Source organism: Lontra canadensis, unplaced genomic scaffold, assembly GCF_010015895.1.
Source record: "Lontra canadensis isolate GAN:19392208 unplaced genomic scaffold, GSC_riverotter_1.0 scaffold184, whole genome shotgun sequence".
Taxonomy (NCBI): Eukaryota; Metazoa; Chordata; class Mammalia; order Carnivora; family Mustelidae; genus Lontra; species Lontra canadensis.
The window spans coordinates 1678724-1703666 of NW_022631178.1; the positions used below are offsets into that span (position 1 = coordinate 1678724).

Below are 24943 nucleotides of genomic sequence, written 5' to 3' on the forward strand. Positions count from 1 at the left end.
AAATCCGGCCCACCACTTGCTCTGTTAATAAAGTTTTATTCAAACACAGCCATGTCCATTCACTTATACACCATCTATGGCACACCTGTACCTACAAAGGCAGAACCCGGTAACTGAAAGCAAGACCGCTGTCCTGCAAAGCTGAAAATACCTACCCTCGGGTCCCAGAAAGTCTGCAGACACGGAGAGATCCTACCTCACCGCTTCAAGGCCCTGCATGGCTTCCTGTGCAGACTGTCAATCTACGTGCGCAGGGAATGTTCTGCGGAAGGAATGCACACAACACAGGCAGCCTCCCAGGAAGTACAGCAAACCTGGCCTGCTTCTGCTTGGTTCTGGCCCAGGGGGCCTGCCCCGTGCTCCCCTCGGAGGCCAGAAGAGAGGGCCTGCCCCTCCCGATCCACCTTCCTGGAGCGCGTGTCATCGTAGGTGTGTGGGGACTGTCGGGTGAGTGGCAGCGGGCAGCACGCCAGCCCATCCGCCTTCGAGGCCACGTTGTGTGGGCGGTGCTGTCCCCTCGACCCTGCTGTCACATGGGACGCAGGGGAGGCTTCTGCTCCGAGCTCTGCTGCTCACCTAACTCTGCAGGTCAGCCCTGTGGCCTCCAGAGGGTCAAACGTGCTGAGTGAGGATAAGCTCATCTTCCTGGAGCTCCAGCTGCCTCAGCACAGCTCTGCGGCCCAGGGCTGAGACCCACTGGATGTTCTGGAATCTGAAGGTCACCTTGCTCCACGCTTTTGCCCCTCCAGCACTGTGGGCACTGAGAGCAGGTCACCCTCTGCTGGGTGGGCACTCTGGAGGGCTGGGCGCCATCCCTGGCCCCACCCACGCGTCGCCAGGACCACTGCAGCCGTGACCATGAAAAACGTCCTCAGGTTCAACTGCTTGGTCTCTGAAAGTTAAGTCACGGACGCACTGGACCTGACTCCAGCTAACACTCGGAGGCTGAGTGAACCAGGGGGGCTCGGAGGGGCCAGAACACCGCCAACTCCAGTGCAGCAACCCTGAGACCGCGAAACGGTCCTGCCCAGCAAGTCCCACACACGTGGTCCCCGGGACTCCGTCTGTTTCCTAAAGCTCGCGTCCCTCCTGATCCGAGCCTCGCCGACTGTATGCGTTTCCGGGGGGGCCATAACAAACAACCACAGACCAGGCGGCTTAAGACCGCAAGGACCTCTTCTCTCCCACCTCTGGAGCCGGAAGCCCGAGGCCCAGGTGTGGTGGACCCTGAAGCCCGAGGCCACCTCTCCATCTGACCCAGATGCCAGCAGCTCTGAGCCCCACAGGGCCAGCAGCGGCCAGCCGTGTCCTTCACACGGACCACAAAGCGCTCCCAGGTGACTTTCCCTCCCCTGCATTCCACCATGCTTTTCTGACTTACAGCTGCCTCCCGCAGGGCTGTGTGTGGGAGTGAGCTATCACGGGGACGTTCCCCCCCAAGGGAGGCGGGCCACGGCGGGGGTGGGGGGTGGAGTGTGCCGTGCTCCAGCAGCCCATCCTGGGGTCACACATGTGAGACGGGGCCCAGGGCAGGCAGGTGGTGACAATGTGGGGTCTTACAGGGAGGATACCTGGTTCGCTCTGTCACCACGTGGGAAGTGCCTGATGTCATCAGCTCTTCCAAGCGCCCTGAAGAGCTGGGAGGTCTTTCATTACAAAATCTCCTGATTTTTAGATGTTGGCAGTAATCCAAAGTTTAAAGCCCCTGGGGTCTGGCTCACCAGAGGATCGAGGTCAACGCCATGGACAGCATGAGCCCCTCTGTGCATTCTTACCCAAAACCACAACCCAGGTCGAACGGCGAGTGGACACCAGACAGACGCAGATCTGCGACGCTCTGCAAAGCTCTTGACCTGTCCTCTGCATGACCAGCCAGGCTTCAAAGACAAGGAAAGTCAGAGAAACTGCCTCAGCCCAAAAGGGCCTAAGAAAATGTGACAACTAAATGTCATGTGTGGTCCTGGGGCAGAAAGGGGACATTTTCTGGGAGATGGGAAAGAATAAGGAAATCTAAGTATGGACTTCGGTTAATCATAATGTATTGATATTGGTTCAATAATTGTGCCAAATGGCACCGCACTGGCGTATGATGCTAATATCAGGGGACCCTGGGTGTGGGCTACGTGGGAACTTGGTGTTATTTTTGCAACTTTTCTGTAAATTCAAAACTATACCAGGGAAGTTTATTTTAAAGAAAAGTTTGCAAAGTGCGAACTAGGTATGTTGCTGTAACACACAGCAGAATGTTCACGATTGCCTTAAACTTGCTGTTAAAGGCTCAATGTGTCTTCCAAACTCAATAGACTTGTCCTCAGAAAGTGCTGGAATGGTCAAGCTCCCAGGCGTGAGGACAGGGTTTAGTCTGTGAACCAGCAGACCCAAGTAGGAGAGCAAAGGCAAAGATGGTTAGAAGACGGGGAGCTCTTGGGGGACATGAGACCAGCTCTTCATGGCACAGAGGGGCACCAAGATCCCGGCCCCTAGCAGCCTCCCAGCAACAGAGGGCCTTGAAACTGCATCGGTGGGCACCACACCCGAGTGGTAACAGTGACCACAGCTGCCCTCTGAGCTGGGGCCCTGGGGATCTTGAGGTCACTTCACCCTCACTCCAATAAGGCTGCAAGGTCTGGACTGACTCCTTTTCTAGTTCGTTTAGGAAAATGTGTGTTTGGGGTTTTTCTTTTAAGCTAAACAAAATGTTGCCAAAAGCCAGTAAGAGGAAAAGGAAGAATTCAAACTCGGGTTTAACTCTAAAGTTCACGAAGCGAGAGGTCTGGTGTAACCCAGTGGATCCCCCCCCACCATTGGAGACACTAGAGTGCTCGTGGCAGGGAAAGGGTAGGGCCAGGGATGTTGCTCGACCTCCACAGAGCCCGAGTGGCCCACAGTGACTCAGGCCCAATGTCCACAGTGCCAAAGGGGTGAGCCCCTGACGGACAGGGAAGGAGTAATGCTCATCAGACACCCAGACCTACACGTGCTACCTCTGTGAGAGACCCAAGACACTGGTGGGAACCAAGCACCGCAGACTGGTACATCAGCCGGCACAAGCCATCTGAGCTACCTCTTCTTGGAAACATACATTTGTACATGTACTTGGATATGCAAAGGGAAAAATATTCTAGAAGAAAACACCAGAACTGTTAGGAGTTAAATGGTGAGTAAGACTGATGGATGGGAGGTTTATTCTTTGTTTTATGCCCTTACCTGTAATTTGAAATTTTATTTACCATGAGCATAACTGATAAGTCAATAATTACTTCTACTCACTGGGGATTTGATTACATTAATGATCTAGACCAAGAGGTCAATAGTGCCTAGGTCGAGAAACCCAGGTGCGTGGAAAATATAATTTAAAGAAACTACCACTGAAGAAGTGATATGTTAAAGATTACTTCCCCAGAGAAAGGAGGCAGAGAAAGGAGAAACCTGAGAAAACCTCATGATAAGGAGGAAAAACAAAGGCAACCATCAATGCAGACCAATACGTAAGACAGGAAGAGCTACAGCTGGGGATAGGAGACGGCACACAAGCTATGAAGTCAAACAAACTGGCAGCTATGGACTCCTCCACAGGAAACACGAGGACAGATTTCCATTCAAGTGCACAGCCCAGCCCACGTTTTCAAGTCTGATCCACGGGCGCCTGGGGGGCTCAGGTCATGATTCCAGGCTCTTGGGATCAAGCCTCATGTTGGGCTCCCCGCTCAGCAGGGAGTCTGCTTCTTCCTCCCCCTGCTTCTGTGTGCTCTCTCCCTCTCTCTCAAATAAATAAAATCTTAAATAAAATAAAGTCTGTTCCATGGGGGTCTCTGGGTGGCTCAGTCAGTAGAACATGTGACTCTTGATCTCAGGGTCATGAATTCAAGCTCCATGTTGGGTGTAGAGGTTACTTAAAAATAAAACCTTAAAAAAAGGGAGGGGGGGTGCCTGGCTGGCTCAGTGGGTTAAGCTCCTGCCTTCGGCTCAGGTCATGGTCTCAGAGTCCTGGGATCGAGCCCCGCATCGGGCTCTCTGCTGAGCGGGGAGCCTGCTTCCCCCTCTCTCCCTCTCCGCCTGCCTCTCTGCCTACTTGTGATTTCTGTCAAATAAATAAATAAATAAAATCTTAAAAAAATAAAAGACTGTTCCATGGAAATCGAGTCCATGGGGAGACTGAGTCTGTGTGACGTTTAGCTCCAGGAATCTGCTTCCCAGGAGGTGGTGGTACAATCATGGGCGGTCGGTGAGCAGGCAGTCCCACCTGCCACCACACAAACGAGCCGAGTGCCCCCTCCCCCGGAAAGCCGGCACCACACACAACAGCTCCACACATAACCTACCGCGTACTGGCCACAAACTTTCTAGAAAAGCAAACTTGAAGCTTTTAACTCTGAGCTTTTGGCCTCAGTAAGTAGCTTCTTAATTATTTAAAAAAAAAAGGAATTTTTTCTCTGCTACTTTTATTTTACATTCTATCATAGGCCTTTTCTTTTCTTCCTTTTTTAAAAAAGGTTTTATTTATTTATTTGAGAGATAAAGAGCAAGAAAGCAGGAGAGAGAGAGCACGAGCCGGGAGGAGCAGAGGGAGAGGGGAACCAGGCTCCCCACGGAGCAGGCCGCGGGGAGCTCAATCCCAAGCCCCAGGATCATGACGGAGGTAAGGGCTGACACCCAACTGACTGAGCCACCCACAGGACCCAATCACGGCCATCTCCTACGTGTTCTTTGAAAACAGGGTTTTTTTTAAATGACTGTCCATATATTTACATCGAGTTAGTATCATTTACTGATGAACCAAGGTCCTTACTACTTGGGCATTTACACTGTTCCCAATTTCTGCTTTACAAGTAACGCTAAAGGGAACCTCGTCATGCCCAACTCTAATTACTTTCTTAGTCGACATTTCCAGAGAGGGCATGATGGGATCAGAGAGCATTAGGTATTTTTAAGGTTCTTGAAAATACGCTACTGAGTTACTGTGACAGAGACGACTCCGTGTTTATACCGTCCTCCTGTGCACGCCCTCGTCAGTGCTGGTATTATTTATTTTGTGTTACTGCTCACCTATAATAACGGTGAAAAGTAAAATCTCAACTGTGTTTCTCAATAAACTTTTTAACTTTGGACCATGTTCAGATTTGCAGGCAGTTGTCAAGACAGCACAGATGGTCCCTGCGCCCTCCCAGCTTCCCTCAGCACGAGCAGCGCATGCAACCAGGGCACACGTGTGACCGTCGGGACAACAGCACCGCTGTGCTACTATCAACCAGCCCACGGTTTATTCAGATCTCACGAGTGTTTCCACTAATGGCTCTTATCTGTTCTAGAAGCCCACCTAGGATACCATCTTGCACGTACCAGACTTTCTATACATAGTCCCTAATCCTTAGAACAACGCTGTAACCTAAGGTTTAACATCTCCATGCTGCTGACAAGATGAGGGCTCAGAGAGGTTAAGCGACTTGTCGAAGTCACACAGCTGGTGAGCAGCATGCCCCAATGCAGGCCATACCTGGAGGGACTCCAGATCCAGGAATATGGTTCCCTCTCTCTCATTCCATCCTCACCTCCTTCGTACACAAAGGCTGGTCTCTAATTCCCCACTAACAAATGAGGTGATCCCAGCAAGGTGATATAAGGTGGGTAACTAACCCACATGACAGAATTAAGTCATTGGTTCTTCCCTTCAAACAGCCACCCTAGGAAACTATTTCAAAGCGATATGCCATCTCATGACATTCCTGGAAGCATCCTCGGAAACCACCTCCGGAGAGAGTGAACATCCCATACCTGGGAAATACGGTCCCACAACTCAGCAATGACATCTCCCACTCAACCCAAATCAGCCTGTGCCTGCCGGGCCGTCCACCTTGCTCACCCCTGAGGGAACTCCGGCTGGGCAGAAGGCTCTCAGGCGGTCTCCCAGGGACCCCCAACTCCCGGTCCCACGTCTCGTGTCGGCTCCTGCCCCTGCGTGGAGGCAGGACCTGCGACTTGCTTCCAACCTCCAGCAGCCAAAAAAACATAGAGTGGCCTCCAGGGAGCAGCCAATGAGAAATGTCACCATGTCAGCAGCCCCATGCGTGGGCTTGGAGGCAAAGCCTGTCCCAGCAGAGACAAGTCCACGGCCCAGGCCGACAGTCTGACTGTGGCCTGAGAGACCCTGAACAGAGAGCCAGCTACGCTGCGCTGGGATCCCTGACCCACGGAAACGGGGAGACAGTAAACATTTCGGCCGCTAAGTCTGTAGTGACTTCTCGCACAGCAGTAGCAGATAAATACGGGAGGTCTGCCAGATTCAGATCTTCCCTCAAAAGATAAAAACGCGGGGGACGCCTGGGTGGCTCTGTTGGTTGGGTGTCCAACCCGTGACTTTGGCTCCGGTCACGATCTCACAGGTGGCGGGACTGAGCTCCAAGGCAGGCTCCACACTCGGTGGGGCGTCTGCTTGACGTTCTCGCCCTCTGCCCCTCCTCCCGCCAGCCACGCAGGCGCACACTCTCTCTCTAAAATAAAGCCTTCAGGAAAAAAGGGATAAAAATCTGAAATTTATCTGAAACCTACAAATGTGTGTATCTGGAAGCACGGGGCAGCGCAGCGCGTCAGAACTACCAATTCTCCCAAGGTGATGGTCGCCAGAGGACACCTGCTTCGATGTGAAATCTGGGGGTGGTGAAGCAAACAGATCTCCTCATCCGGTGCTCCTAACCCGAGTTCTGCGCTCAGCAGCCCATACTCCGTCAGGCGGTTTTTGCACATTACAGAGTCCGAAAGCCGCTCTGTTGTATCCCACCAAGAAGATAAACCGATTCAGGAAATAACACTATACATTATATATATCGTACTACTTTTCTTAAAACGGAACTGCTGTAACGCCTCCCCCTCCGGCGGAGACCAGAATAGACAAAAATCCAGATTTTGACACACTTGGGATTGGTAATGTTTTAACACATGGGAAAGGCGATGGGGTTGCAAACTGCTTTATATTCTTCAAACATATTTCCAACTGTGCCAACCACCCTAACAGTTGGATGTGTTCGTAAATGAACCAAAACAGATCACATTCTCGGGGAAAGATGCACTGTGGAAACTAAAGGTTCTCTCCGCTCCGGGGGTGGGGGGGGGCGGTAATTAAACCCCTGAGCCATCACAGAAAACGGAGTGTGGCTTTCATGGAATGCCAAGGGCTTGGGGACCCCGCGTTCAGTGCTGCCCAGTGAAAACCGGTGACTGCGAAGACCAGGAAATGCTGGCCGGCAAGGAGGAGGAGGAGGAGAGGTTGCTCAGAGGTGAAGAAGCAGGGTGCATTATTTCCCAGACTAGGCTGCTTACAGACCAGAAAACACAGAGTGCATGGCACCACTCCCGAGGACAGCTCTGAAGGACAGGCGTGACCTGAACGGGTTCCTGTGCGGGTCTCGATGCATAAAGAACCTTTGGAAAAGCGCTTCCCCGGGGTCCTACAGGGCATGAGACAAACACAGGAAAAACACGTATTCCTTGCACACAGCTCTCAGTGGCAGAAGTGGGACAATTCTGCCCCCAGGGGACATTAGGCCTTGTCCGGGGACGTCTGCGGTTGTCATGATGCGATGCTCCTGGCATCGAAGGGGTGGGACCAGGGACGCTGCTCGGCTCCCCCAGTGCCCAGGATACCCCCCCAGAGTGACCTGCCCTGATTCAGCAGTGCGGGGAGAGGGATGGGGTGCCGCTGCTCGGTCTGGGCCTCAGATCTAAAGGGACCCCTTCATCTTTATTACAGCGCCAAATCTGTGTCATCACCACAGAGGGAAAACCGGCGCTTAATTACATTTGCATGGGTGCTACAGAGAGTTTCCCTAGGGAACGGCCGGGAGGATCACCTGCAGACAGGACTCGCCTGTGCGGCTCTGAGCAGTCTAGGCCCAGCTATGAGCCCCGAGGGTCCCTCTGTCAACTGCACAGCCCACGGCAGCCCAGAATCTCAAACACGTTTCCTCTGGCTTTGATCCCTTTCCAAACAACAAGAGGCGGTCCTGCCCCCAGGGAACACTGTGTGCGGTGTCCCAGCAGAGCTGGGGTGGTCACGCCCAGGGTGGGGGCTACCTGCATTGAGTGGGTGGGGGCTAGGCACGCTGCTCAGCCTGAGACCCCCCAGTGTCAGCAGTGCTGAGGGGAGACCCTAGCCCCGGGCAGCGCAACTGGAGAAGGACCGGGTGGAGGGCCGGAGTGCAGAGAAGGGATCCCACCTGCAAGAGTTTTTTTTGTTTGTTTGTTTGTTTTTAAAGATTTTATTTATTTATTTGACAGATCACAAGTGGGCAGAGAGGCAGGCAGAGAGAGAGGGGGAAGCAGGCTCGCCACGGAGCAGAGAGCCCGATGCGGGACTCGATCCCAGGACCCTTGCACCATGACCTGAGCTGAAGGCAGAGGCTTTAACCCACTGAGCCACCCAGGTTCCCCCCACCTGCAAGGTTAAGGAGCCGCCCCAAACCCTGCAGAGCCGGGGGCGCACACATCGGCGCTCGCAGCCATCTCGTCTCATCGCCACCGTGGGCAGCTGTGTTCTCACTCTCCCATTTGCAGGCGAGGAATCGCGGAGGGAGAGCCCCCAGGAAGCTGGCGAGGGCTTGGGAGTTGGTTGGGTTTTTCTTCGACGCTGTGGTCCCTGTGTCCTCGTCCTATGACCGACGGAAGGCCATACACCTGCTTTCCGACCCGGGGCGCTGGGGACGAGGGCACACACCTGGAAGGTGTGAGGCAGGGTCTGTCGCCCCAGTACTGTGGGTACTTGGGGCCGGATCATCCTCTGGGAGGGGGTCGTCCCGGTTTAAGATCGACAACCTCAGTGGCCATGAGGGCATCTGGCATGGAGGGGGAACTCAATGAATGCTTCGGGTCTTTTTAAATTTTCTGGGGGCTGGGGGTGTAAGGGGCCCCAGCATGGGGCTAGCCCCATTGGGTTAGGCCCGACCCCCGCAAAGTGTCTATGGTGAGGGACAGCCCGGCGGCCCGCTCCTGGAGCAAGAGCGGAGATAGGACGCCACCCGCCACAGAACCCAGTGTGGCCTGCTGGTGTCACTGTCCACAAACCATCTCCGGGACACCACGACCCTCCTGTCGCATCCAGAATTCCTAATCCTCGGCCTCCAGCATCTGACCACCAGGGCCTCTGTGAGGGTGCTGGTGGCAGGGTCAGCAGCCTTTGGAAAACAGTGAGCCTGGGGTCCAGTCCCTTGTGTGTGTTTCTGTGTGGAGAGGGGGTGGTGGCTGTGGCTGACCCCAACATAGTCGCAGCAAAACGCACATGTGCGCTGGATCTGAGGCACCAGAGGGCCCGGCCCTGCTAGGAGCCTCAGCTCCCAGAGTGGCCTCTGGTGTCAGGTCCACACCCCCCACAAAAGAATCCCAATCCTGTATTTGGCCCGGGGCTACCCAGCCTCGGCCACACCTTCTTCAACAACCAGGGACCAGTGGCATTCCAAGACAGTCTGTCTGGTTCCCAAACGAGTCCAGCCACTGTGGCTTCTGCCCCCCTGGCCACCAGAGACCGGCCTGATGCCTGCGGTGCGGCTGTTAGTATCAAAGATGCGTAGTCATGATGTAGTCATGATATGAACAGAACGGTGACCACCACACCCGCCCAGCCCTGCGGACGACCCTGGGGGTGACTCCTCTGTGTCTGCGTGGAATCAGAAACAGAGAGATTCCAATCACACGGGGACAGGGTCACCCGGGACTGAACAGCGACGCCAACCCCGAAGCCTCAGGATGCCATAATGCCCTCCACATTCAGGAAGGTTTTAGAACGTCCCATAATTCCCAGACTTTCACCTCTTCCTCAGCGGGGCCACACCTCAACCTTATTCACCGCCTTCTCCCAGAGACCTGAGAGCACCTTCCTGCCCTCCCGACCTAAGCTGCACACGTGGCTGCTTTAGGCCCAGGGTTGACAAGACCAAAGTCAAGGGTGTGATGGCTCAGCAGCCCCAGAGGCAGACGAATTCGTGTCCTTGTGCCAGACTCACAAGGAACTTGAAATGAGAATGTGTCTGGACTCACAGCTCCACCGTGTTTGACCTAAGGCAGAGGGAGGGGAGGGGCTCTCGGAAGAACACAGGGCCATCCCCCCCCCTCCCCCGCCGCAACGGTCGCGTACTCTGAAATATGGCCACTTAGACCAAGAGGCGTTTTGGGAGAGGTTGATCAAATACACACAATAAAAAATTTACGATGTTAACCAAAGTGTACATTTCCGTGGCATCTGGTATATTCACAGAGTTGTGCAACCGTCACCTCTAGCTAGTTCCAGAACATTCCATCACCCCAAAAGGAAACCTTGTCCCCATCAGTGTCACTCCCCACCCCTTCCCAGCCCCGACACCCGTGAGCCCCCTTCCCATCCATGGAGGAGCCTGGTCTGGACGTGTCACATGCGGGGACTCACACCCCATGTGGCTTTCTGTGTCTGGTCCCCTCCCTGAGCATCGTGGGCTCAGGGTCCGTCCCCAGGGTGCCTTGCTCCTGCCCGTGGCTGGGGGCGCCCCCCTGTGTGGGGGACCCACTGTGTGCATCCCTTTGTCTGTCAAAGGACCCTTGGGTTGTTTCCACTCAGAGGCTGTTGTGAGTCCGGCTGCTATGAACGTGGTGGGCTGGTTCTGGTGTGGACACAGGTTCCCATTTCTCTTGGGTGGACACCCCGGAGTGGAATCGCTGGTCAGATGGACGCCCCACGTTTAACTTTTCTCAGGAACCACCCAAACACCCTCTCGTGCTTCCCCAGCCCTGTGGGGGCCCCAAGTTCTCCCCGTCCTTAACAACGCTCGCTAGTACCCGTCTGTGGGAGTCTGGCCGTCCTGGTGGGGTGACGTGGTTCTAATTTGCATTTCCCTGACAGCTAAACCACAGTGAGCACTTTTCACGTGAGACCAGTAATTTTTAAATCTGTTACAATGTTTATTTTAAGTAGGCTCCACGCTCAGTATGGGGCTTGAACTCAAGACCCTGAGATCAAGAGTTGGCCGAACACCGAGATGAGCAATTATTTTTGCTAGCAGGAACCCGGTACCCGGGAGCCGGCTCCCCACTAGAGGAAAGTGTGGCAGTCCATCCCCGAGACAGAAAAATCCTACTCAAGATGCAGGTGGGGCAATCAGGAAGAGCTACGAAGTGGGGGAGCCCTGGGGCTGGGGTCCCCCATTCTGAACCTCGGCATACTCCTCGGAAGACAGGACCCCAGACGGGCACCTTGGGGAGTTGCTCTGGGGGTCAGTGCAGCCCAGGACGGAAATCGCCACATACAGCGGGGAGTGAGACAAGAGCAGCAAGTCACCTTGACCTGGAGCAGGAGAAGGGGGGAGGGAGGGAGGGCGCGAGACGCCAACCAACAAAATGGAAGCATGGTGTAAAGGACACGGCCCCCTGGTGACTGCAGACAGGGGTGGCTGGGAGTCCAGCAGGCTCAGAGTGCCGGGCACTGGAAAACACTGGACGCAGCGGGGTAGGTGAGAGCAGGGGCGAGGCAGAGAGGCGGCCCCACGAGGAGCAGGCGGGCAGCGCGGAGCGTGCCTGCGCAGAGGGCATTCCAGGCCAGGGAAACGGGGCCGAGACCCCGGGGGCGCCAGGGAGAAAATTCAGCCGTGCTGAGAAGGCTGCCGGGGCGCGCTGGCTCGGGGACCTGGCTCCCAGGCAGAAACGAGCATGGGGGAGGGGAGCCGTGGAACGGAATCCGCTAGAGGAACTCGAATCCTGCCCCAGGGCTGAGCGGTGAGAGCAGCGGCGAATGAAGAAGCCCCAGCAGGCAGAGCAGCCCCGAGCACACGCTTCCTAACAGGTGACGGCCCGGGATGCGGCTCCTGCGCATCCCCAGCAGCGGGGAGGGTCTGTCCAGGCAGGAGCCCGAGCGCACGTCCACGGCATCACACTCGCCACGGCCCGAAGTAGACGCAAGCCCAGGCCCAGGACAGACAACGCGACGTACCCAGACGACGGAATGCCGCTCGGCCATTAGATCTGAACGTGGACGGACCCGGAGCCCACGACGACGCTCAGGGACGGCCCAGACACGGAAGCCCACACAGCGCGCGATTCTGCGGGTCTGCACAAGCGCCTCCACGGACGGGAAGGGGGCTCGTGGGCGCTGGGGCCTGGGGCGGGGGTGGGGGGCCCGTGCTTCGTGGGGACGGTCTCTGCGTGGGGAGATGGAAGGTTCTGGAGACGGAGGGTGGGGTGGCTGCAGGCCGGGTGAGTGTGCTTCCCGCGGCGGAGCCGTGTGCTTAGAGGCGGTTAAGGGGACGCATGGCTGGCTCAGCCGGTGAAGTGTCCCACTCTTGCTTTCAGCTCAGGTCATGATCTCAGGGTTGTGGGGTCGAGCGCTATGTCGGACTCCTGGGAGGGCAGGGGGTGTCTGCTTGAGTTTCCCTCCCTCTGCCCCTTCTCCTGCCCTCAGCTCACGTGCTTTCTCTCTAAAATAAATAATTTTTTTTTTTCAAAGAGAGAAAGAAATGGTTAAGATGGTGAATTTGATGTTATGGGTAATTCGGGCAAAAATGGGTGCGGGGGAGTGCCTGAGTGGCTCAGCGGGTTAAAGCCTCTGCCTTTGGCTCAGGTCATGATCTCAGGGTCCCGGGATCGAGCCCCACATCAGGCTCTCCACTCCGTGGGGAGCCTGCTTCTCTCTCTCTCTCTGCCTGCCTCTCTGCTTGTGATCTCTCTCTGTCAAATAAATAAATAAAATCTTTAAAAATAAGCAAACAAAAAAAGATCCTAAAAAAAAAAAAAAGAAAGAAAGAAATGGTTGCAGGGAGCGAGGTAGGAGTCCGGAGCTGCACTGAGCAGAGGTGGAGGGAAAAATAAATGGGGACGATGTCTGGTGTGTGACAGATGCTCCACAGCTGACAGGTCCCCTCCCCCTGGAGGCAGGGGGCACAGCAGGGGACAGCCACACCCCCAGCACCTGGCAGGGTCCAGCAGTAGGTGGCTGAGCACTACAGGGCCACTGAGCCAAAGGCCTCGATGCAGCCGGGCAGCTCACTGCCCTGGGCAGCTGCACAGTGGCTGGAGGGAACCCCATCCTTCCTGCGGGGTGGGTCCCCCCGCTGCTGCCCAGCTCCACTTTCAAAGGACACCCGAACACCTCCCCACAAAAGAGCCTGCTTTCCAGCAATCCTCGGCTTTCCCGGAAGCCGCATCGACATGTGAATGAGACCCACGATGTCCCTTTCGGCGCAGGGTGACCGGTTGGGAAGGTGGGAGCACCAGAGCCACAGACAGTTTCTGGCCTTGGGTCGCATGGGTCCCACCTCTGCCCCCAGATCTAAAGCTCCCCTTCCTTTTATTAAAATGGGGCACTCACGCAGAGCTGTGACAAACGCTCAGGGCCGGCTTACACCTGTCTCAGTCACAGACAGTGAGAACCAATGCACGGGTTTGGGACAGGAGGGACCCATGAGTCTCAGATCAGAAGGGGGAGGGCTCTCCCCAGCTCTCTGCAGTGTCCATGGCCACAGCACGTGAGACGATGATTTCTAACTCTCCCGGGTGATCTCCAGCACTGCCCGCAGTGGGTGCAGGAGGGCCCCAGAGACACTTTATGCCAGGCGGTGAGGACGGACGGCACAGCTGGCAGGACAGAGGACGGGGAACCCAGTATGGGAGAGTGAGGTGTCCCGGGCCCCAGGGTTCCCACAGAGCAAGGAAGGAAGGGTGGAAGGACGCGCATCCAGGCCTCTGAGCACCTGGGAGGTGGGCAGACACGACCTGTGACTGGGGGCCAAGGTCAACACCATCAGTGATGTTCTGTGGGCATCAGGGACCACTGGTGTGATATGCCGAGGGGGTCCTCAGCACTGTGCGCTCCGCCCCAAAACCTGTAACCCTGGTCTGATCATAAGGAAACATCAGACAAACCCAGACTGGGGGTCGCTGTGCAAAATTCCTAACCAGGTGTCCTCAAGACTGTCCAGGCATGAAAGGCAAGGAAGGTCAGAGAGGCTGTCTCAGCCCCAAGGGCTGAGTGCCACGTGGGGTCCTAGGACAGAGAAGGACGTGAGAGGGAATGCGGAGAAATCCGGACAAAGTGTGGGCTTCGGCTAATAGCAATGTGCACAGGTTAACTTCCGAGGGCAGCGCAGGCGCCGGGGGAGGACAGGACGCTAGCTAGCGCAGCGGTCTGAGGGGCACGTGGGAACTCTCCACACTGCCTTCGTGACTTTTCTGACACCTAAAATTAGCCCAGAGTCAAAATGTTATCAAAGGAAAAAAAAACAAGTCTCAGAACGCACCGTACGATCTTTCTCAGAAGCCCTCTCAGGTCCTCGCCTGGCCCACTTCTCGGGAGGGAACTGGGAGCTGAGAGGGGCGGGGACCGGGCAAGGCTGGGGCCAAGGTCCCCTGCCCTCCCGAGCCCCAAACCCACAGACAGTGGTCAGAGGCCTGTGAAGGCTGTGGGCACGCCTTTGTTTCCTTTACACAGAGCTGAGGGGCCCCTGGAACCCTCCCATGAGACACAGAGACAGGGAGAAAGAGAAGACGGGGCACCAATCTGTTCCTCAAACAACAGGGAGCGTCCGGCCACCCACAAAGCCCCCCAACCCCATTTCCTCCCAGCGGCCTCTCGCTGCCAACTGAAACACCCGTGCTTTCCCAGAGCAGCAAGAGACAAAGGGAAAGAAAACAAAACAAACCTCCGTCTCTCCCCGTGGCCTCGAACATTTCCAAACTCAGCCTACCTGAAGAAGGAACGCTTGTCAGTGTCCAGCCTGAAGGCCCCGGCATTTCTGAGCTCAGAGGACGCGGAACAGAGACCCGTCCTCGGCTCCAGATGACGGAATTCACTGTGACCGGCTGGGTGTTCAAGCCTGGCTCCGGGCAAACTGTCACTCCTGGACATCGTTCTAAAACAACCGCCCCCTGCCTGACGTCAAAACTGTCCGTCGGCACGCGTGTTTGGAAGACCACTGCTTCGCTGCACTGCTCTTTCACGCACTCGATCCGCTCTTTCGGTTTATAGCTAAGAGCCCTGAGCACGAGACATCTATATGCAGTTTTACGTTCGTGCGTCTTTAAGCAACGTGATGATAAACATAACCGGCATTCTCTAATGGGCTCTATTTGGAGCTCTCGGACTCCATGGTTCATCAAATCTAAGAGACCGTTATTTCTAAGATTGGCTGTTAAGTCTCGTGACACTAAAGAAAATAAATAATCAGTCTCACTAAGTATGGCACGCTGCGATGGGGGAAAAAAATCACCCTACGCGTCTGTCCCCACATCATTAACCTCTGCTCAACCAGGAGGCTGTGGGGGTGCGAGCTCCCGGCAAGACCGCACCAGAAGCGACTCTCTGGTGTGAAGCGTCATCTGCTCTCCCAAGACTGGGGCTAAAAGGAACAGATAAAGCTGAACTATGGGATCCCAAGTTCAAGTCCCAGCACTGCCATGAACCCACGAAACCAGGCCCGTTCCCTCATCTCTAAGTCCGCCAGTTAGACCAGCAAGGCGGACTGACTTCTTCTGGAGGGGCCAGAGAACTGGCATTCTTGGCTTTGCTAGCTACACGGCCTCCGACGTTATAGCCTGAAAGTCACTGTAGGCAACATACCAATGAACGTGTGTGCCTCTGTGACAATATGACTTTATCGGTGGACAGCAAAACCAGAATCCTATATGATTTTCATACGTCGTGATACAGTACGCTACCTTGGAGTTTCTTTTTTTTTTTTGAAACCACTTCAAGTGTAAAAACCATTCTCAGCCCAAGGGCCGCATGGAAACAGAGGGTGAGCTGGCTTTGGCCCGAGCGCCATGGTTTGCCGCCTCCCGAACTGGACAGTCTAGGGGGCTCTTCTGCAACTGACTTTCTGGGACTTTCGATCCATATCCTCAACCGCACACACTCAGTAGCTCTAAAAACCACCCACATGTCCAAATGCTAAGCTACACTCATATGCCTTTAGAGGTCTAATCTTCTCCTAAATCTTCCCGAGTCACTTCCTACACCTGTGAGGTCCAGTATGGGGCCCCGAGCACCGGAAATGGGCTCGTCATGAGATGTCCAACTCTGGGGGTGCAAAGGGCACACCGGATCTTGAAGACTTCACACGAAAGAAAGGGGTTAGCGTTCACTCGCACCTTTGTCGCACCAACGACACACGGAAATGCCAGTATCTTGGATATAACAGGTTATGTAAAGTGACTCATTAAAATTGGTTTCACCTATTTCGTTTTTTGGAATGTGGCTAGTCGGACGTGTACAATTACATATGAGGCTCGAATCCCATTTCCCTTCCACAGTACAATTTCCTGAAGGGAGAACAGGGAAGAATAATTCACAGAAAATGCCACAGCCTAGAGTCACGTCTGTCCCAACAGGTACTCAGGGTCACGAAGCTGTTCTTATCACTTTGCCATAAAAAGAGAAGGGCCGGGGCGCCTGGGTGGCCCAGTCAGTTAAGCGTCTGCCTTCAGCTCAGGTCATGGTCCCAGGGTCGTGGGATCGAGCCCCACATTGGGCTCTCTGCTCAGCAGGGAGCCTGCTTCTCCCTTTCCTTCTGCCTGCCTCTCTGCCACTCCCCCTGCTTGTGCTCTGTCTCTTACTCTATCTCTCTGTGTGTCAAATAAATAAATAAAATCTTAAAAAAAAAAAAAGAGAAGGGCCGACTTGGGAGGGACAAATTGCTGGAGCACAGAACATTGTTTAGGGCCGTGAAACTACCCTGTGTGACACCATAATGGTGGACACGTGACTTTATACATCTGCCCAAACCCGCGGACCACACCAACGGCGAGTCTCAATGTCACCTACAGACACTAGGGGGTCATGACGTGTCCGTGTAGGTTCATGGACTGTAACAAATGTCCCGCTTTCATGGGGACGTTGATAATGCAGGAGCCTGGCAGGGGGGACCTGGGGCATATGCGAAATCCCTTCTGCTCAATGTTGTTATGAACCTGAAATTGCTCTTAAAAACAGTCTATGAAAAAAACCCAAACATACCTTTTCACTTTAATGCAATCACAGATTCATAAAATCTTATTTGAAATATTCCCAACCAGGGGTGACCTGTCCCCAGGGGACGCTGGGCAGTGCCTGGGGACACCTGTGTCTGTCATGACTGGGGGTGCTCCTGGCATGAAGGGGTTGGGCTCAGGGAGGCTGCTCGGCCCCCAGCAGTGCCTAGGACGGCCCCATAGGGAGGAAGCTGGCCCAAGTGTTAGCAGTGCCGCAGGGGAGACCCTGAGTGAAATGACATCGAAGATTGGGCCCCGCCTTGGGGCTTGCACGAGGGGTACTCTGCACCCCCACCTGTCCCCCAGCAAACCTTTCGGAGTGAAGCTTGTCCCTGGCCTGTCCTACACACAGGGTCCCCACGTCCCCACCTCTCCACCCCCGGAAGGCTTCCCTTCTCGCAGCACCTGTGGAGCTCACAGGATACCCAGGCCTGGGCCTGTCTCCACCATCCCCAGGGACCCCCCCCCACTCAGAGAGCCAGGCCAGGGACAGAATGGCCCTGGGTCCCCCGTCTCCACGCCTCCCCACGCATGCACACAAGCATCTCATTCACGTGGCACTCCCGGCGCCTGGCACCCGCTCTGACGCTTAAAATAGGCGCACAAGCAGCCTTTGTTGGGGAGAGGAAGGAAGGCAGGAAGGAAGGAAGGCAGGCAGGCTTCAGACAAAGGAGACAGCAAACCGCACCATCCAGGAAAGGGAGGCTGTGCTGAGCGGAGGGGCAAGAGGGGCGGGTTTCTGCAGGCAAAGTGAAGGTCACAGGGGAAAGGTGAGGTGGGGCCAACTCCCGTGGTGCCACCCAGGCCGCCTGGGGCATTTCGATTCTGTCAAGTGGGTGATGAGTTGGAAGAGGAGGCAGGGCAATGACAGACACACCGTGCCTCACGGAGCAGATTCTGGCGGACGGAGCTGCCCACCTGGGCGGGCCAGAAGGCCACCCACCTGCTAGGATGCGTGGTGGCCGGAGACCACAAAGCACTTAACTGAAGCGGAAAAGAGACGGGGAGGACCTGGAAGGCTGACCCCCAGGCTGCCCCAAGCTTCAGTTCAACAGGCCACCAAGTGCCAGGAAAGAGCCACTTAAATAGCAGCTTGATTGTTCAGTACCGAAATGGGGGCGGGGGCAACCCAGAGTCCAGCCAGAGGAAGGGGGAGAGCAAGTGTGTCCGCTCACGGGGCGGGCTATCACTCACCCAGGAACGGGAGCGAGGCCCCCACGCGCGGCCCCGGGGGCGGACCCCGAGCCCACGACGCTCAGGGAGGGACCCAGACACAGAAGGCCACACGGGGTGTGAGTCCACGCGTGTGACACGCCCAGACCAGGGCCCTCTGTGGACGGGAAGGGGCCCGGGGAGGGGAGATCAGGGAGAGATGGTTAATGGTTACAGGGACCCTGTATGAGTGATGGAAGGCTCCAAAGTTTCACGCGGTTGGCTGCACAGCTCCGTAACCTGCCCCCCAAAACTGAACTCTGTGACTTCCCCCCAAAACTGAACTCTGTGCTTAAAATGACTGAATCTTATGGCGCGGAAATTGTACTTCTATTGAAAAGAATGAAAAGCAGTAAGATCCTCCCCTCTGCAAGGTTCTCAAGGAAAAGTAGTAGCCGTTTCTGGAAGTCTCAGAGCTGCCCAAAGCCGCCCTGCGTGCCAGCTGGCAGGGTGGACAAGGAGGGTGGGGGCCACCACCCCACACCCCAGCTCCCGAGGACAGGTCACTCCGTCTTTGCAGCAGCCCCAACTGGTCCCCAAGGTGTGCTGGGTGACATACGCCACGGTTTTCCTCTGGAGCCTGGAGAGCGAGAGGCCAGGCTGGAGGCGGCACGAGACAGAAGCAACAAAAAGCCAGGTCCAGAACTGTGGACAAGGACAGCGGGAAGCGCGGGGAGGCCCCCGGAACCGCAGACGCCAGCCACCACGGACCCGAGCACGCGGGCGTCCGGTGGGCGCCGGAGAAACCTTCCTGAACAGAGGTCCCGGCGGGCAGTCACCTGCTGGCCGCTACTGCGGGCACAAAGGAGGGCGGGGGTAACTCTGTACCAGTACCCAGCAACCGTGCAGCTGTCCTGGTAACCATCCTCTCTAGAAAGCTCCAGAAACTTCCAGAGCCCTGGAGGCCACACACAACGGCCCTTTTGTGGGAAACTACAAAGGGCTTCGAGCACGGGAATGACCTAGTAAATGCCCTGTTAAGGACTCTTCTTGGTTTCCGGATGCAAATGAGAAAATTTGTAACGACACCTTGAACAGAAGAAGCAGCTTTTTACTCAACCGCGCGGCGTACACAAATAACGCGCCCGCTCAGTAAGCGCGAAGCTGAGCCTGTGCTGGGTAATTCATACTCCCTCGTCCTTCCCTTCAAACCCAGGCCCCGGGCAGCAGACAGGGCAGAGGATGGCATCGTTCACTGCACACTTTCTAAGTAAGACCAGGAATCGCCCTCACGCCCTTGGCATCTGGGCAAAACTCGCGCGCTGGGTTAAAAACGGGGAAACAACCCCGAAACCTCGGCATCGCCCAGGGCTTGTGACTTAGCGGTTCACCCCGGGCGTGCGACCCCGGGAATGCGCGTTCAGAAGCCACACGGAAGACGAAGACGCACTGGGAGAGAAGCCAGCACCGCTAAGATCCTCAGGAAGCGTTTTTCCTCTCAAATCCCGGCACCCGATGACTTTCAGAGCCACCCCAGGTATAAACGGCCACACTTCTAAGGATCAAAGGGGGGATGTGGTCTGCGGAGGGGAACATAACCTCGTTTTGCCTAGAACAGGGGTCACTCCTGGGGTGACTCTGCACCGAGGGGGCACCGGGCAGTGTCCGCGGACGGCTGTGGCCATCATGAATTTGGGGGCTGCTGGCATGGAGTGGGTGGGGCCAGGGAAGCTGCTCAGCGCCCCCCAGTGCCCAGGACGCCCCACAGACTGCGACCCCACCCCGACGTCAGCAGTGGCGAGCGGAGACCCGGGTCCGTCATGTGAGCGCGGCTGTGGGAGTTCCTACATGCAACGAGCGTGTAACTGCGGCCCGGCAGTCCCCTTTGGGGTACATACTGGAATGGCCCCTGGGGGTACACTGAAATCACAATGGCCCATGCACGCAACCTTCTCTTAAGCAGATGTGCCAGTTCCGGACAAACCTTCAGAATCTCCTAGTTTCAGACCCTTCCTCCTTTCTACTTTTTCCTTACTTTTAATGATAGGGACTTTTTTCCCCCCCCAGAGATTCTTTTTTAAAGCTCCAGGGGTGCTCTGCGTACCCCAAGGCTAAAGCACTGCAGTCAAGCTCCAGCTGACGCCTTCCCTTCCCTGCCCCTCCCTCTGTGACAACCCAGTAATTCTACCCACCCACCTTCCCCCTCCCAAAAAACCCCTTAATTTAGAACATTATTATCAGCGACTCACGTCCCCCTGCCATGTGCCAGGAGCGCGCTGGGTGCGTGCATTCCCTCGTCTGACCCCCGGGCAGTCCTGTGAGGGGCCCGCTACTGCTTTCCGACGCCTGGCTCGCGGGGCAGCAAAGTAAACTCCCAGGCGGCCAGAGGCCCAGCCTGCCCTGCGCAGCCCACCACACCCTTTGTTTCCGCAAGACCTCGGCCCACCACTCCGGCCAAGTGTGTGAACTGGGCATCCCTGCATCCGGACACCTAGCAACAGTCGTGGCCCTCGAGCCGCTGTTCATCACGCCTGTCCTCTCCCACCCACGGTCCAGCCCCCAGCAGCCCCCGCTCGCCCCAAAACACAAAGCGCCACCCACATCCTTCAATACCATCACCCCCAAAACTCCCACCTTGGTTCCTCGGTCCTGAGCCCAGAAATTCCTGGAAAACTCGGTCACCGCCACGACCCGTTCTGCTTACACCCTGCGTCCTAGAAGCTGACCTCCCAAAGTATGTCGGACCCCCTTGTCCTCCAGCTCACCGGAGCCCAGGGGTTTCTGCACCAAATGGTTAGCCCCCCAAAGCCTCCACAATCCTCGTAACTGACTTCTAACCAAGACCCCCCACTTCCTCCTGACTCGTCGTCGTCCTCCCCCTAAACCCCAGCACCAGGTTTCAGAGCCCTCCATCACCACGGCCCTCAGACCCGGCCGAGAGGGGACTGGCCCTCCCAAGCACTGTGCCCCCTTTCTCTGCTCCCCTCTCTGGGGTGGCCTCAGTCATTCCCCGGGGTCCCCAGCTCCACCCCTGGCTGCACACCTCAGTCTCCTCCCTGCCCGCCTGCAACCCCAAACTCCCAACGCAGCTCCCTCCCCAGCTCACGACCACTTTCAACTCACCCCCACCCTCCCCGGACCTCCACCCCAATCTGACTCAGACCCCAACTACAGCCCCAGCCCCCACCTCCCTCTGACCCCCAACTCCAGTCTGGATCCCCAGCCCCCGCCCCTTCGTCACTGACCGGGATGCCCAACTCCAGCGGAACCCCTCCCCCCCGTTCCCCGCCCCACTGCTCCCCGCCACAGCCCCTCCTTCACTGACGGTGACCCTCAACTCTGGACCAGACCTGCAGCCCCAGCCCCTTCCTCACTGACCGCGACCCCCAACTCTAGACTCGACCCTGGACCCAGCCTCTTCCTCACTGACCAGGACCCACAACTCCCGCGGATCCGCGGGCCACAGCCCTTTCCTCACTAACCGCGACCCCCAACTCCGGCGGACCCCCCCCCCCCCCCCCTCCCTCCCTGCCCGCCCCCCCCACCTCCGGCGGGCCCCCCCACAACCCCTTCCTCGCTGACCGAGACCCCCAACTCTGGACCGGACCCCCGGCCGCAGCCTCTTCCTCACTGACCGCGACCCTCAACTCCGGCGGAGCCCCCCACAGTCCCTTCCTCACTAACCGCGACCCCCAACTCTGGACCGGACCCCCCCACACACAGCCCCTTCCTCGCTGACCGCGACCCCCAACACTGGACCGGACCCCCGGCCCCAGCCCCTTCCTCACTGACTCCGACCCCCAATTCGGTCCGCAGCCAAATCGGAGCCCTCCCAGGGCGCCTTCCCCGGGCCGCCCCGGCCCGCTCTCCGCCCGGGCCGCGCCCCTGTTCCCCCGGCCCGAGGCGGGGGCGGCCGACCCCGGCCCGGCCCACGGCTGCACGCGCCCTTACCTGCGCTCGGGCAGCCGCGGCCGCCTCAGCCCCGCCGCGCAGCCGAACCCGCAGCCTCGCCGGCAAGCGCCCGCTCCCTCCGCGGGGCGGGGCCGGAGCGCGGGGGACGGGCACTGGCAGCCAGCGCGGCCAATCAGGAGCCCCGGCTGCGGGAGGCTCCGGCCGGGGTGGGGCATGGGGCAGGCAGCGGGGTAGGCTGCACCCAGGCGAGGGGGCGGGGCTAGTGGCGTGGGCGGGGCCAGGGGCGGAGCGCTGAGTGGCAGCGCCGCTAGCCACCCGCGAGCGGGGACCGCGTTGGGGGGCGGAGCTATGCTGATATGCAAATAGGCCCTCTGTGGCGGACTCCGCCGCCAGTGACGAGCGGATTTCCAGAGGTGACTCGGTGACGTCAATGGGGTGCGAGGCGATTCGCGATTGGAATTCAAGAGCCTAGCTCCTGGGCCTCACTTTCGGGAGAAGTATATCCCTTCCTCATAGATCGCTTGACCTGCGGGGCAATAACAACTTCCCCATCATTTTGAACCTTCTGCATAAGACTAAGAGGTGAAATTGCCTTGTCCCCATTTTACAGAGGTGGTAATTGAGTCTCAGAGAGGTTAAACCCAAGGTCATTTGCCCAAGCCTGTCTCATAATTTCCAGCGTTTCTCAATTTCCTAATTCCTGGGCCTGGATCTAAGAAAACCAGGTTCATGGGGCACCTGGGTGGCTCAGTGGGTTAAGCCTCTGCCTTCGGCTCAGGTCAGTATCTCAGGATCTCAGGGTCTTGGGATCGAGCCCCGCATCTGGCTCCCTGCTCAGTGGGGAGTCTGCTACTTCCACTCTCTGTCTCCCCCCTCTGCTTATGCTCTCTCTCATGAATAAATAAAATCTTTTAAAAAATGATTTAGAAAATGAAAAAGCATGTTCCTTGGCCCCCACCCAGATTGAATGATCCAGAATTCCATGGAGCCCTGGAATGCATATCTTTAAAAAGCTCCCCTGGTGATGTTGGAAAATGTATGGTATGTCTCCAAAAGCATTGACAGTCAGGGAGGGGAGGATTTCTTATAAGAAGATGAAGCCACCAGATGCCAGGACTCCTAGAACTTCATGTAGTTTACTGATACTCTGTGATCTGAGCCTCTGGCCTCCCAGCTGAGCACCTCCAGGGCTCCCATCATCCCTGTAATCCCCTGCAGTGCACAGAGAGAACCAGGAGCCTGGGAACCAGCATCTCACTCTCCAGCCCCCATCTCTTTGTAAAGATGGAATTGTTACCTAAATAAGGGTCACAAACTGCTGGCCGACAGGTGGGATATGGCCCCCAAATCCTTTAAAAATGTAAATCCATTGCTACCATTTAAAAATAAGAACATTTCACAAAAAAAAAAAATCTAGATTTCCAGGCTCTCTTGGAAACTCAGGTCTGGCCATACCTGGGCTGGCTGGGCCAAGTGACTGAGTGTAGGTCACCCAAGGACATCCTCCTGTGATCCCAAAGACAGACCAGGACGAGGACTGTGGTGAGACAAGAAGGGCACTTTTCTCAAATCCCAAACCTAGAGGGTCCCCAATAAAAAACAAAACAAAACGAAACCAGAAAACCCAGAAAACCTTGCTATCAAGGTAAATACTGTGTGAATCCAATATTTTAATTTTTTTAAAGATTTTATTTATTTATTTGATAGAGAGAGATCACAAGTAGGTGAAGAGGCAGGCAGAGAGAGAGAGGGAAGCAGGCTCCCTGCTGAGCAGAGAGCCCGACGCGGGACTCCATCCCAGGACCCTGGAATCATGACCTGAGCTGAAGGCAGAGGCTTAACCCACTGAGCCACCCAGGCACCCCTGAACCCAATATTTTAAAAATTCAAGATAAACGCAGAAATAATAGAGGACAAACAAAATACCAAAATGCGACAGAAAATCAAGACCCAGGGCTGTGCTCAGGCTGATGGCCTCCCTCGCTTCCTCCAGGCCCTGTCAGATCCTCTTTATTTAAAATACTAGTATATTGGGGCGCCTGGGTGGCTCAGTGGGTTAAGCCTCTGCCTTCGGCTCAGGTCATGATCTCAGGGTCCTGGGATGGAGCCCCGCATTGAGCTCTCTGCTCAGTGGGAAACCTGCTTCCCCCTCTCTCTCTGCCTGCCTCTCTGCCTGCTTGTGATCTCTCTCTCCGTGTCTAATAAATAAAATCTTCTAAAAATAAGTAAATAAATAAATAAAATACTAATATTTGGGGGGCACCTGCGTGTCTCATTTTGTGAAGCGTCTACCTTTGGTTCAGGTCATGATCTCAGGCCCGCATCGGGCTCCCTGCTCAGCAGCAAGTCAGTTTCTCCTTCTCTCTCTGTGATCTCTCTCAAAGAAATAAATAAAATCTTAAAAAATATATATATATAAATTTTTTTTCACCATGTTTCCCTTGGCACTAAATATTGCTTTAAAATATGTGTCTTGATGGCTGAGTTTTTGGTGTCCCCCATTTAAGTTTTGTGCCCCTGGTGAGTGCCTCACTCTCCTCACCTCATCCTGCCCCTGCTTTTAAGTTTGCAAACTTCAAGCCACCATTTAGCTGATGGGGAAGCTGAGGTCCTACCGGTTCCTCCGCAAGTTAAAGGAGGCTCGTAGCTCCTGCTCATTCCCGGCATCTGGCATCTGACTGCACTAATGGGCTCCAGCAGGGCCCCTGAGGTCTCCTGTTGGGGGGGCCACCAGAAGAAGTGCTGATCTTTTCAACCTCTTCCCATAGCAGCTTTTTTTGTCCCCTTCCCTCACCCCCATCCCTTACTCCCATCCCCACCCCTCACCTCCCTCTCCTTCGTGTTTCTCTTCTGCAGCTGGTGGGCTGTCCTCCCTGATGCCAAAAAAAGGGCACTGACAGGAGATGCA

At 56.1% G+C, this 24943-nt stretch overlaps 1 protein-coding gene across 1 annotated transcript in view; it reads right to left on the bottom strand.

Moving 5' to 3' along the window:
• GNG7 (G protein subunit gamma 7) overlaps nucleotides 1-22129 on the bottom strand; it is a 111389-nt gene extending 89260 nt beyond the window's left edge. Inside the window, exon 1 of the mRNA XM_032847058.1 lies at nucleotides 22075-22129. The gene's annotated coding sequence lies outside the window, so the exon portion shown is untranslated. The remainder of the gene's footprint in view (nucleotides 1-22074) is intronic.
• Between the last annotated feature and the right edge of the window lie 2814 nt (nucleotides 22130-24943).